The following is a 14,375-nucleotide window of genomic DNA, read 5'->3' on the forward strand; positions in this document are numbered from 1 at the left end:
AAACAAAGTGTCTGGTTTCTGATGAACCGTATACTATTATGTTCTGGTCTGGTTACTGATGAACCGTATACTATTGTGTTCTGGTCTGGTTACTGATGAACCATACTATTATGTTCTGGTCTGGTTACTGATGAACCGTATACTATTGTGTTCTGGTCAGGTTACTGATGAACCGTATACTATTGTGTTCTGGTCAGGTTACTGATGAACCGTATACTATTGTGTTCTGGTCTGGTTACTGATGAACCGTATACTATTGTGTTCTGGTCTGGTTACTGATGAACCATACTATTGTGTTCTGGTCTGGTTACTGATGAACCGTATACTATTGTGTTCTGGTCTGGTTACTGATGAACCGTATACTATTGTGTTCTGGTCTGGTTACTGATGAACCGTATACTATTGTGTTCTGGTCTGGTTACTGATGAACCGTATACTATTGTGTTCTGGTCTGGTTACTGATGAACCGTATACTATTGTGTTCTGGTCTGGTTACTGATGAACCGTATACTATTGTGTTCTGGTCTGGTTACTGATGAACCATACTATTGTGTTCTGGTCTGGTTACTGATGAACCGTACTATTGTGTTCTGGTCTGGTTACTGATGAACCGTACTATTGTGTTCTGGTCTGGTTACTGATGAACCATATACTATTGTGTTCTGGTCTGTAACCTACTGATGAACCGTATACTATTGTGTTCTGGTCTGGTTACTGATGAACCGTATACTATTGTGTTCTGGTCTGGTTACTGATGAACCGTATACTATTGTGTTCTGGTCTGGTTACTGATGAACCGTATACTATTGTGTTCTGGTCTGGTTACTGATGAACCGTATACTATTGTGTTCTGGTCTGGTTACTGATGAACCGTATACTATTGTGTTCTGGTCTGGTTACTGATGAACCGTATACTATTGTGTTCTGGTCTGGTTACTGATGAACCGTACTATTGTGTTCTGGTCTGGTTACTGATGAACCGTATACTATTGTGTTCTGGTCTGGTTACTGATGAACCATATACTATTGTGTTCTGGTCTGGTTACTGATGAACCGTATACTATTGTGTTCTGGTCTGGTTACTGATGAACCGTACTATTGTGTTCTGGTCTGGTTACTGATGAACCGTACTATTGTGTTCTCGTCTGGTTACTGATGAACCGTATACTATTGTGTTCTGGTCTGGTTACTGATGAACCGTATACTATTGTGTTCTGGTCTGGTTACTGATGAACCATACTATTGTGTTCTGGTCTGGTTACTGATGAACCGTATACTATTGTGTTCTGGTCTGGTTACTGATGAACCGTATACTATTGTGTTCTGGTCTGTAACCTACTGATGAACCATACTATTGTGTTCTGGTCTGGTTACTGATGAACCGTATACTATTGTGTTCTGGTCTGGTTACTGATGAACCGTATACTATTGTGTTCTGGTCTGGTTACTGATGAACCATACTATTGTGTTCTGGTCTGGTTACTGATGAACCGTATACTATTGTGTTCTGGTCTGGTTACTGATGAACCGTATACTATTGTGTTCTGGTCTGGTTACTGATGAACCATACTATTGTGTTCTGGTCTGGTTACTGATGAACCGTACTATTGTGTTCTGGTCTGGTTACTGATGAACCGTATACTATTGTGTTCTGGTCTGGTTACTGATGAACCGTATACTATTGTGCTCTGGTCTGGTTACTGATGAACCATACTATTGTGTTCTGGTCTGGTTACTGATGAACCGTATACTATTGTGTTCTGGTCTGTAACCTACTGATGAACCGTATACTATTGTGTTCTGGTCTGGTTACTGATGAACCGTATACTATTGTGTTCTGGTCTGGTTACTGATGAACCATACTATTGTGTTCTGGTCTGGTTACTGATGAACCATACTATTGTGTTCTGGTCTGGTTACTGATGAACCGTATACTATTGTGTTCTGGTCTGGTTACTGATGAACCGTACTATTGTGTTCTGGTCTGGTTACTGATGAACCGTATACTATTGTGTTCTGGTCTGGTTACTGATGAACCGTATACTATTGTGTTCTGGTCTGGTTACTGATGAACCGTATACTATTGTGTTCTGGTCTGGTTACTGATGAACCGTATACTATTGTGTTCTGGTCTGGTTACTGATGAACCGTATACTATTGTGTTCTGGTCTGGTTACTGATGAACCGTATACTATTGTGTTCTGGTCTGGTTACTGATGAACCATACTATTGTGTTCTGGTCTGGTTACTGATGAACCGTATACTATTGTGTTCTGGTCTGGTTACTGATGAACCGTATACTATTGTGTTCTGGTCTGGTTACTGATGAACCAGACTATTGTGTTCTGGTCAGTAACCTACTGATGGGAGATCAGAGGAAAAGCAGACCACTGGGAGCCTCCTGTTCCATGCAGTGGATTTAGAATGTGAACAGGGGAAAGCCCTACAGTGTATTTCAGCTATTTTAAAGAGAGAAAAAATATAAATGTCCACTCCACTCTACAGTGAAGTAAACCCCAGCACACCATCCCGTTGCACATGATCTAATCCAATCAACCCCAGCTACAGGAGTTGTTCTCCAAATGCACTGCAGAGGACTAATGTAATAAGAGACCATTGTATTAACCCAAATGGGCTTTCTTCCAAGGTCTTTAGTGAGCTATACATTAGCTCACAATGCTCTACTACTAATACACAGTAGTGGCCTGCTAACTTGTATAGTGATAGCCCCTTGTCGGAAAATATAGATGTCTTTCTATTTAGTAAATGGTAATGTCCAAGAATGTAGGCAGTCTAACGGCCCACAATGATATAGCAACATCAGCAGGACAGGAGACGAATCAGACTAAACTCAGTCGCATGGTGTTCATCACAGTATATTCACTATATCCTCAGGTCACATCATGTATAATGCATCTGGCATCTGATAGAATCTGTGGATTGAACTGTGGACTCCATCCACACAGTGGCAAGAAAAAGTATGTGAACCTTTTGGTAATACCTGGATTTCTGCATAAATTGGTCATCAAATTTGATCTGATCTTCATCCACTGGGATTGTCTGCCTCTAACCCTATTACAGGGGCTGAGTCACTGGCTTACTGGTGCTCTTCCATGCCGTCCCTAGGAGGGGTGAATCACTTGAGTGGGTTGAGTCACTGACGTGATCTTCCTGTCTGGGTCGGCACCCCACCTTGGGTTCGTGCCATGGCGGAGATCTTTGTGGGCTATACTCGGTCTTGTCTCAGGATGGTAAGTTGGTGGTTGAAGATATCCCTCTAGTGGTGTGGGGCTGTGCTTTGGCAAAGTGGGTGGGGTTATATCCTGCCTGTTTGGCCCTGTCCGGGGGTATCATCGGATGGAGCCACAGTGTCTCCTGACCCCTCCTGTCTCAGCCTCCAGTATTTATGCTGCAGTAGTTCATGTGTCGGGGCGCTAGGGTCAGTCTGTTAAATCTGGAGTACTTCTCCTGTCTTATCCGGTGTCCTATGTGAATTTAAGTATGCTCTCTCTAATTCTCTATTTCTCTCTTTTTTTCTCTCTCTCGGAGGACCTGAGCCCTAGGACCATGCCCCAGGACTACCTGGCATGATGACTCCTGGCTGCCCCCTGTCCACCTGGTCATGCTGCTGCTCCAGTTTCAACTGTTCTGCCTGAGGCTATGGAACCTGTTCACCGGATGTGCTACCTGTCCTAGACCTGCTGTTTTCAACTCTCTGGAGACAGCAGGAGCGGTAGATATACTCTTAATGATCGGCTATGAAAAGCCAACTGACGTTTACTCCTGAGGTGCTGACTTGCTGCACCCTCGACAACTACTGTGATTATTATTATTCGACCCTGCTGGTCATTTATGAACATTTGAACATCTTGGCCATGGTCTGTTGTAATCTCCACGCGGCACAGCCAGAAGAGGACTGGCCACCCCTCATAGCCTGGTTCCTCTCTAGGTTTCTTCCTAGGTTTTGGACTTTCTAGAGAGTTTTTCCTAGCCAGCGTGCTTCTACACCTGCATTGCTTGCTGTTTGGGGATTTGGGCTGGATTTCTGTACAGCACTTTGAGATATCAGCTGATGTAAGAAGGGCTATTTAATAAATTTGATTTGATCTAAGTCACAACAATAGACAAACACAGCCTGTTTGAACTAATAACACACAAACAATTATACGTTTTCACGTCTTTATTGAACCTACCATGTAAACATTCACTGTGCAGGGTGGGAACAAGTATGTGAACCCTTAGATTTAATAACTCATTTGGCAGTAATAACCTCAACCAAACGTTTTCTGTAGTTGCGGATCAGACCTGCACAACTGTTTCAGTTCAGCAATATTCTTGAGATGTCTGATGTGAACCTCTCTCTTGACGTCATGCCACAGCATCTCAATCCAGAAGGCCTATTTTCTTCTGTTGAAGCCATTCAGTTGTGGATTTAATTCTGTGTTTTGGGTCGTTGTCCTGTTGCATCATCAAACTTCTGCTGAGATTCAATTGGCAGACAGATAGCCTTACATTCTCCTGCAAAATGTCCTAATAAACTTAGGATTTTTTTTTCTGTCGATGACAGCAAACCTTCCAGGTCCTGAGGCAGCAAAGCAGCTCCAAACCATGATGCTTCCTCCACCAGACTTTACAGTTGGGATGAGGTTTTGATGTTGGTGTGCTGTGCCTTTTTTTCTCCACACATAGTGTTGTGTGTTCCTTCCAAACATCTGTAGTTCTATCTGTCCACATAATATTTTGCCAGTAGCGCTGTGAAAAATGCAGGTGCACTTTTGCAAATTTCAGACTTGCAGCAAAATTTTTATTTGGACAGCAGTGGCTTCTTCCGTGGTGTCCTCCCATGAACACCGTTCTTGTTCAGTGTTTTACGTATCGTAGACTCGTCAACAGAGATGTTAGCATGTAAGTCTTTAACTGACACAGTAAGATTCTTCTGAACCTCATTGAGCATTCTGCGCTGTGCTCTTGCAGTCATCTTTGCAGGGCGGCCACTCCTAGGGAGAGTAGCAACAGTGCTGAACTTTCTCCATTTATAGACAATTTGTCTTACCGTGGACTGATGAACATCGAGGCTTTTAGAGATACTTTTGTAACCCTTTCCAGCTTTATGCAAGTCAACAATTCTTAATCTTCAGTCTTCTGATATCTCTTTTGTTCGAGGCATGGTTCACATAAGGCAATGCTTCTTGTGAATAGCAAACTAACATTTTGTGAGTGTTTTTTATACTTCTAGGCAGCTCTAACCAACATCTCCAATCTCGTCTCATTGATTGGACTCCAGGTTAGCTGACTCCTGACTCCAATTAGCTTTTGGAGAAGTCATTAGCCTAGGGGGTTCACATACTTTTCCCAACCTACACTGTGAATGTTTAAATGATGTATTCAATATAGACAAAAAAAATACAATCATTTGTGTGTTATTAGTTTAATCCCATGGTGTTTGTCTGTTGTTGTGACTTAGATGAAGATCAGATCTACATTTTATGACCAATTTATGCATAAACCCAAAGGGTTTTCTTGCCACAGTAGATAATACTGAATGTTATTCATGAACACGCCAGGAGGCTGGAGAGATTCCCCACGGGATCCCTGGTCTCACCGTAGATAATACTGCATGTTATTCATGAACACGCCAGGAGGCTGGAGAGATTCCCCACGGGATCCCTGGTCTCACCGTAGATAATACTGAATGTTATTCATGAACACGCCAGGAGGCTGGAGAGATTCCCCACGGGATCCCTGGTCTCACCGTAGATAATACTGAATGTTATTCATGAACACGCCAGGAGGCTGGAGAGATTCCCCACGGGATCCCTGGTCTCACCGTAGATAATACTGAATGTTATTCATGAACACGCCAGGAGGCTGGAGAGATTCCCCACGGGATCCCTGGTCTCACCGTAGATAATACTGAATGTTATTCATGAACACGCCAGGAGGCTGGAGAGATTCCCCACGGGATCCCTGGTCTCACCGTAGATAATACTGAATGTTATTCATGAACACGCCAGGAGGCTGGAGAGATTCCCCACGGGATCCCTGGTCTCACCGTAGATAATACTGAATGTTATTCATGAACACGCCAGGAGGCTGGAGAGATTCCCCACGGGATCCCTGGTCTCACCGTAGATAATACTGAATGTTATTCATGAACACGCCAGGAGGCTGGAGAGATTCCCCACGGATCCCTGGTCTCACCGTAGATAATACTGAATGTTATTCATGAACACGCCAGGAGGCCGGAGAGATTCCCCACGGGATCCCTGGTCTCACCGTAGATAATACTGAATGTTATTCATGAACACGCCAGGAGGCCGGAGAGATTCCCCACGGGATCCCTGGTCTCACCGTAGATAATACTGAATGTTATTCATGAACACGCCAGGAGGCCGGAGAGATTCCCCACGGGATCCCTGGTCTCACCGTAGATAATACTGAATGTTATTCATGAACACGCCAGGAGGCCGGAGAGATTCCCCACGGGATCCCTGGTCTCACCGTAGATAATACTGAATGTTATTCATGAACACGCCAGGAGGCCGGAGAGATTCCCCACGGGATCCCTGGTCTCACCGTAGATAATACTGAATGTTATTCATGAACACGCCAGGAGGCCGGAGAGATTCCCCACGGGATCCCTGGTCTCACCGCAGATAATACTGAATGTTATTCATGAACACGCCAGGAGGCTGGAGAGATTCCCCACGGGATCCCTGGTCTCACCGTAGATAATACTGAATGTTATTCATGAACACGCCAGGAGGCTGGAGAGATTCCCCACGGGATCCCTGGTCTCACCGTAGATAATACTGAATGTTATTCATGAACACGCCAGGAGGCTGGAGAGATTCCCCACGGGATCCCTGGTCTCACCGTAGATAATACTGAATGTTATTCATGAACACGCCAGGAGGCCGGAGAGATTCCCCACGGGATCCCTGGTCTCACCGTAGATAATACTGAATGTTATTCATGAACACGCCAGGAGGCCGGAGAGATTCCCCACGGGATCCCTGGTCTCACCGTAGATAATACTGAATGTTATTCATGAACACGCCAGGAGGCCGGAGAGATTCCCCACGGGATCCCTGGTCTCACCGTAGATAATACTGAATGTTATTCATGAACACGCCAGGAGGCCGGAGAGATTCCCCACGGGATCCCTGGTCTCACCGTAGATAATACTGAATGTTATTCATGAACACGCCAGGAGGCCGGAGAGATTCCCCACGGGATCCCTGGTCTCACCGTAGATAATACTGAATGTTATTCATGAACACGCCAGGAGGCCGGAGAGATTCCCCACGGGATCCCTGGTCTCACCGTAGATAATACTGAATGTTATTCATGAACACGCCAGGAGGCCGGAGAGATTCCCCACGGGATCCCTGGTCTCACCGTAGATAATACTGAATGTTATTCATGAACACGCCAGGAGGCTGGAGAGATTCCCCACGGGATCCCTGGTCTCACCGTAGATAATACTGAATGTTATTCATGAACACGCCAGGAGGCTGGAGAGATTCCCCACGGGATCCCTGGTCTCACCGTAGATAATACTGAATGTTATTCATGAACACGCCAGGAGGCTGGAGAGATTCCCCACGGGATCCCTGGTCTCACCGTAGATAATACTGAATGTTATTCATGAACACGCCAGGAGGCTGGAGAGATTCCCCACGGGATCCCTGGTCTCACCGTAGATAATACTGAATGTTATTCATGAACACGCCAGGAGGCTGGAGAGATTCCCCACGGGATCCCTGGTCTCACCGTAGATAATACTGAATGTTATTCATGAACACGCCAGGAGGCTGGAGAGATTCCCCACGGGATCCCTGGTCTCACCGTAGATAATACTGAATGTTATTCATGAACACGCCAGGAGGCTGGAGAGATTCCCCACGGGATCCCTGGTCTCACCGTAGATAATACTGAATGTTATTCATGAACACGCCAGATGCCTCGTTGGTGCATTGAAGAGACAAGGCTTAACCTCTCCATGAACTGCCAGGGAAGGTGTTGCTACACAATGTCAACATTACGAGGCTGTTCAAAATGTGGAATCTTTACAATAACGGATAAGGATAGAATGACATTCCTCTTGAGTCAGACAATTGCATTTTTCTCTGTACGCTACATGCGAGGATTTGATTAATGCACGAAGAAGCAATTGCAGAAATAATGTAGTGATTTTGCTTCTGACTGAAAGCACGATGCCACTGAAGGGTGTGATGCCATTTCTGATTGCAGTCATTGGTGTTCAAGTGGCTGAACATTAGACTGGTGGAATTGCCTGCTCTGCTTGGGTACATCTCAGCTGGTTGGACTCTGTTTTCAGGAGGAGAGTGTATCTAGGTCCCAAAAGGCACCCTATTCCCTATATAGTGCACAACGTTTGACCAGGGCCCATAGAGTAGTGCACCATGTAGGGAATAGGGTTCCGTTTGGCCAAGCAGCACAGTTTAACAGTCGTCTCAGGTGACATGTAATTCTATCAGTAGCTGAGATATGTTTCTCCGTCTACTGCCCTGACCTGAAGGTAACACAAGGCTGATTGACTCCAGTGGACAGGCTTTACATACAGCGAGACACCTTCTCCTTTATAATACAGGCAGCACAGCCATAAGGCAGCACAGCACAGCCATAAGGCAGCACAGTCATAAGGCAGCACAGCCATAAGGCAGCACAGAACAGCCATGAGGCAGCACAGCCATAAGGCAGCACAGCCATAAGGCAGCATAGCCATAAGGCAGCACAGCCATAAGGCAGGACAGCACAGCCATAAGGCAGCATAGCACAGCCATAAGGCAGCATAGCACAGCCATAAGGCAGCACAGCACAGCCATAAGGCAGTACAGCCATAAGGCAGCACAACACAGCCATAAGGCAGCACAGCCATAAGGCAGCAGAGCACAGCCATAAGGCAGCACAGCCATAAGGCAGCACAACACAGCCATAAGGCAGCACAGCCATAAGGCAGCAGAGCACAGCCATAAGGCAGCACAGCCATAAGGCAGCACAACACAGCCATAAGGCAGCACAGCACAGCCATAAGGCAGCACAGCACAGCCATAAGGCAGCACAGCACAGCCATAAGGCAGCACAGCCATAAGGCTGCACAGCACAGCCATAAGGCAGCACAGCACAGCCATAAGGCAGCACAGCACAGCCATGAGGCAGCACAGCACAGCCATAAGGCAGCACAGAACAGCCATAAGGCAGCAAAACCATAAGGCAGCACAGCCATAAGAAAGCACAGCAGAGCCATAAGGCAGCACAACACAGCCATAAGGCAGCACAACACAGACATAAGGCAGCACAGCACAGGCATAAGGCAGCACAGCACAGCCATAAGGCAGCACAGCACAGCCATAAGGCAGCAACACACAGTCATAAGGCAGCACAGCCATAAGGCAGCACAGCCATAAGGCAGCACAGCACAGCCATAAGGCAGCGCAGCACAGCCATAAGGCAGCACAGCCATAAGGCAGCACAGCCATAAGGCAGCACAGCCATAAGGCAGCAGAGCACAGCCATAAGGCAGCATAGCACAGCCATAAGGCAGCACAACACAGTCATAAGGCAGCACATCCATAAGGCAGCACAGCCATAAGGCAGCACAGCACAGCCATAAGGCGGCACAGCACAGCCATAAGGCAGCACAGCCATAAGGCAGCACAGCACAGCCATAAAGCAGCACAGCCATAAGGCAGCACAGCACAGCCATAAGGCAGCACAGCACAGCCATAAGGCAGCACAACACGGCCATAAGGCAGCACAGCCATAAGGCAGCACAGCAAAGCCATAAGGCAGCACAACACAGCCATAAGGCAGCACAGCACAGCCATAAGGCAGCACCACACAGCCATAAGGCAGCACAACACAGCCATAAGGCAGCACAACACAGCCATAAGGCAGCACAATACAACCATAAGGCAGCACAGCACAGCCATAAGGCAGCACAGCCATAAGGCAGCACAGCACAGCCATAAAGCAGCCTAGCCATAAGGCAGCACAGCCATAAGAAAGCACAACACAGCCATAAGGCAGCACAGCCATAAGGCAGCACAGCCATAAGGCAGCACAGCACAGCCATAAGGCAGCACAGCACAGCCATAAGGCAGCACAGCCATAAGGCAGCACAGCACAGCCATAAAGCAGCACAGCCATAAGGCAGCACAACACAGCCATAAGGCTGCACAGCACAGCCATAAGGCAGCACAACACAGCCATAAGGCAGCACAGCCATAAGAAAGCACAACACAGCCATAAGGCAGCACAGCCATAAGGCAGCACAGCACAGCCATAAGGCAGCACAGCACAGCCATAAGGCAGTACAGCCATAAGGCAGCACAGCACAGCCATAAAGCAGCACAGCCATAAGGCAGCACAGCACAGCCATAAGGCAGCACAGCACAGCCATAAGGCAGCACAGCCATAAGGCAGCACAACACAGCCATAAGGCTGCACAGCACAGCCATAAGGCAGCACAACACAGCCATAAGGCAGCACAGCCATAAGGCAGCACAGCCATAAGAAAGCACAGCACAGCCATAAGGCAGCACAGCACAACCATAAGGCAGCACAGCCATAAGGCAGCACAGTCATAAGGCAGCACAGCACAGCCATAAGTCAACACAGCCATAAGGCAGCACAGCCACAAGGCAGCACAGCCATAAGGCAGCACAGCCACAAGGCAGCACAGCCATAAGGCATTCTCAGAGGGAGAGCTGTAAAAGGGATAAACAGAGAAACACACTAAACATATCATAGATGTTTCCCTAAACTGGAGCTGCATCAACAAGAGAAAACAAGAGCACAACACAGTCATAAGGCAGCACATCCATAAGGCAGCACAGCCATAAGGCAGCACAGCACAGCCATAAGGCAGCACAGCACAGCCATAAGGCATCACAGCCATAAGGCAGCACAGCACAGCCATAAAGCAGCACAGCCATAAGGCAGCATAGCACAGCCATAAGGCAGCACAGCACAGCCATAAGGCAGCACAACACGGCCATAAGGCAGCACAGCCATAAGGCAGCACAGCAAAGCCATAAGGCAGCACAACACAGCCATAAGGCAGCACAGCACAGCCATAAGGAAGCACCACACAGCCATAAGGCAGCACAACACAGCCATAAGGCAGCACAACACAGCCATAAGGCAGCACAATACAACCATAAGGCAGCACAGCACAGCCATAAGGCAGCACAGCCATAAGGCGGCACAGCACAGCCATAAAGCAGCACAGCCATAAGGCAGCACAGCCATAAGAAAGCACAACACAGCCATAAGGCAGCACAGCCATAAGGCAGCACATCCATAAGGCAGCACAGCACAGCCATAAGGCAGCACAGCACAGCCATAAGGCAGCACAGCCATAAGGCAGCACAGCACAGCCATAAAGCAGCACAGCCATAAGGCAGCACAACACAGCCAGAAGGCTGCACAGCACAGCCATAAGGCAGCACAACACAGCCATAAGGCAGCACAGCCATAAGGCAGCACAGCCATAAGAAAGCACAACACAGCCATAAGGCAGCATAGCCATAAGGCAGCACAGCCATAAGGCAGCACAGCACAGCCATAAGGCAGTACAGCCATAAGGCAGCACAGCACAGCCATAAAGCAGCACAGCCATAAGGCAGCACAGCACAGCCATAAGGCAGCACAGCACAGCCATAAGGCAGCACAGCCATAAGGCAGCACAACACAGCCATAAGGCAGCACAACACAGCCATAAGGCTGCACAGCACAGCCATAAGGCAGCACAACACAGCCATAAGGCAGCACAGCCATAAGGCAGCACAGCCATAAGAAAGCACAGCACAGCCATAAGGCAGCACAGCACAACCATAAGGCAGCACAGCCATAAGGCAGCACAGTCATAAGGCAGCACAGCACAGCCATAAGTCAACACAGCCATAAGGCAGCACAGCCACAAGGCAGCACAGCCATAAGGCAGCACAGCCACAAGGCAGCACAGCCATAAGGCATTCTCAGAGGGAGAGCTGTAAAGGGATAAACAGAGAAACACACTAAACATATCATAGATGTTTCCCTAAACTGGAGCTGCATCAACAAGAGAAAACAAATTTTTTACATAAAAAAAATAAATATCAACATCATTTTCTTACATGTAAAATATCTATTGTCTTATGCATCGTATTTTATATCTGTCAAGTTATTATCAAAATATACACCACTAATATTCAATATAATAATACATCATTTTATTTTTTGGGACAAATGTACATAATGTTTCAGCAGCAAAACCAGGTGGACTGGGGACAGCAAGGAGTCATCAGGCCAGGTAGTCCTGAGGCATGGTCCCAGGGCCAGGTGGACTGGGGACAGCAAGGAGTCATCAGGCCAGGTAGTCCTGAGGCATGGTCCTAGGGCCAGGTGGACTGGGGACAGCAAGGAGTCATCAGGCCAGGTAGTCCTGAGGCATGGTCCTAGGGCCAGGTGGACTGGGGACAGCAAGGAGTCATCAGGCCAGGTAGTCCTGAGGCATGGTCCTAGGGCCAGGTGGACTGGGGACAGCAAGGAGTCATCAGGCCAGGTAGTCCTGAGACATGGTCCTAGGGCCAGGTAGACTGGGGACAGCATGGAGTCATCAGGCCAGGTAGTCCTGAGGCATGGTCCTAGGGCCAGGTAGACTGGGGACAGCAAGGAGTCATCAGGCCAGGTAGTCCTGAGGCATGGTCCTAGGGCCAGGTAGACTGGGGACAGCATGGAGTCATCAGGCCAGGTAGTCCTGAGGCATGGTCCTAGGGCCAGGTGGACTGGGGACAGCAAGGAGTCATCAGGCCAGGTAGTCCTGAGGCATGGTCCTAGGGCCAGGTGGACTGGGGACAGCAAGGAGTCATCAGGCCAGGTAGTCCTGAGGCATGGTCCTAGGGCCAGGTGGACTGGGGACAGCAAGGAGTCATCAGGCCAGGTAGTCCAGAGGCATGGTCCCAGGGCTCAGGTCCTCTGGGAGGGGAGAGGGAGAGAGAGAGAATTAGAGGGAGCACACTTAAATTCACACAGGACACCGGATAAGACAGGAGAAGTCCTCCAGATATAACGGACTGACCCAATCCCCCCGACACATAAACTACTGCAGCATAAATACTGGAGGCTGAGACAGGAGGGATTAGGAGACACTGTGGCCCTGTCCGATGATATCCCCAGACAGGGCCAAACAGGCAGGATATAACCCCACCCACTTTGCCAAAGCACAGCCCCCACACCACTAGACGGATATCTTCAAACCACCAACTTACTACCCTGAGACAAGGCTGAGTATAGCCCACAAATATCTCCACCACGGCACAACCAAAGGGGGACGCCAAACCCGGACAGGAAGATCACCAGGATGTGTACTCAAAGCGTGCGCTGACCAACTGTCAAGTGTCTTCACTGACATTTTCAACCTCTCCCTGTCTGAGTCTGTAATACCAACATGTTTTAAGTAGACCACCATAGTCCCTGTGCCCATGAACACCAAGGTAACCTGCCTAATTGACTACCACCCCGTAGCACTCACGTCTGTAGCCATGAAGTGCTTTGAAAGGATGGTCGTGGCTCACATCACCACCATTTTCCCAGAAACCCTAGACCCACTCCAATTTGCATACCTCCCTAACAGATCCACAGATGATACAATCTCTATTGCACTCCACACTGCTCCAAGCTCATCAATAAGCTATGGACACTGGGACATAACACCTCCCTCTGCAACTAAATCCTGGACTTCCTGACGGGTCGCCCCCAGGGGGTAAGGGTAGATAACAACACATCCGTCACTCTGATCCTCACTCAACACAGGGGCCCCTCAGGGGTGCTTTCTCAGTCCCCTCCTGTACTCCCTGTTCACTCAGGACTGCATGGCCAGGCACGACTCCAACACCATCATTAAGTTTGCTGATGACACAACAGTGGTAGGCCTGATCACCGACAACAATGAGACAGCCTATAGGGAGGTCAGAGACCTGGTCGTGTGGTGCCAGAATAACAACCTCTCCCTCAACGTGATCAAGACAAAGGAGATGATTGTGGACTACAGGAAAAGGGGGACCAAGTACGTCCCCATTCTCATCGGCGGGGCTGTAGTGGAGCAGGTTGAGAGCTTCAAGTTCCTTGGTGTCCACATTACCAACAAACTATCATGGTCCAAACACACTAAGACAGTTGTGAAGAGGGCACGACAAAGCCTATTCCCCCTCAGGAGACTGAAAAGATTTGGCATGGGTCCTCAGATCCTCAAAAAGTTCTATAGCTGCACCATCGAGAGCACTGACTGACTGACTGGTTGTATCACTGCCTGGTATGATAACTGCTCGGCATCTGACCGTAAGGTGCTACAGATGGTAGTGCGT

The sequence above is a fragment of the Oncorhynchus clarkii genome, chromosome 23, assembly GCF_045791955.1.
Source record: "Oncorhynchus clarkii lewisi isolate Uvic-CL-2024 chromosome 23, UVic_Ocla_1.0, whole genome shotgun sequence".
NCBI classification, from domain to species: Eukaryota; Metazoa; Chordata; class Actinopteri; order Salmoniformes; family Salmonidae; genus Oncorhynchus; species Oncorhynchus clarkii.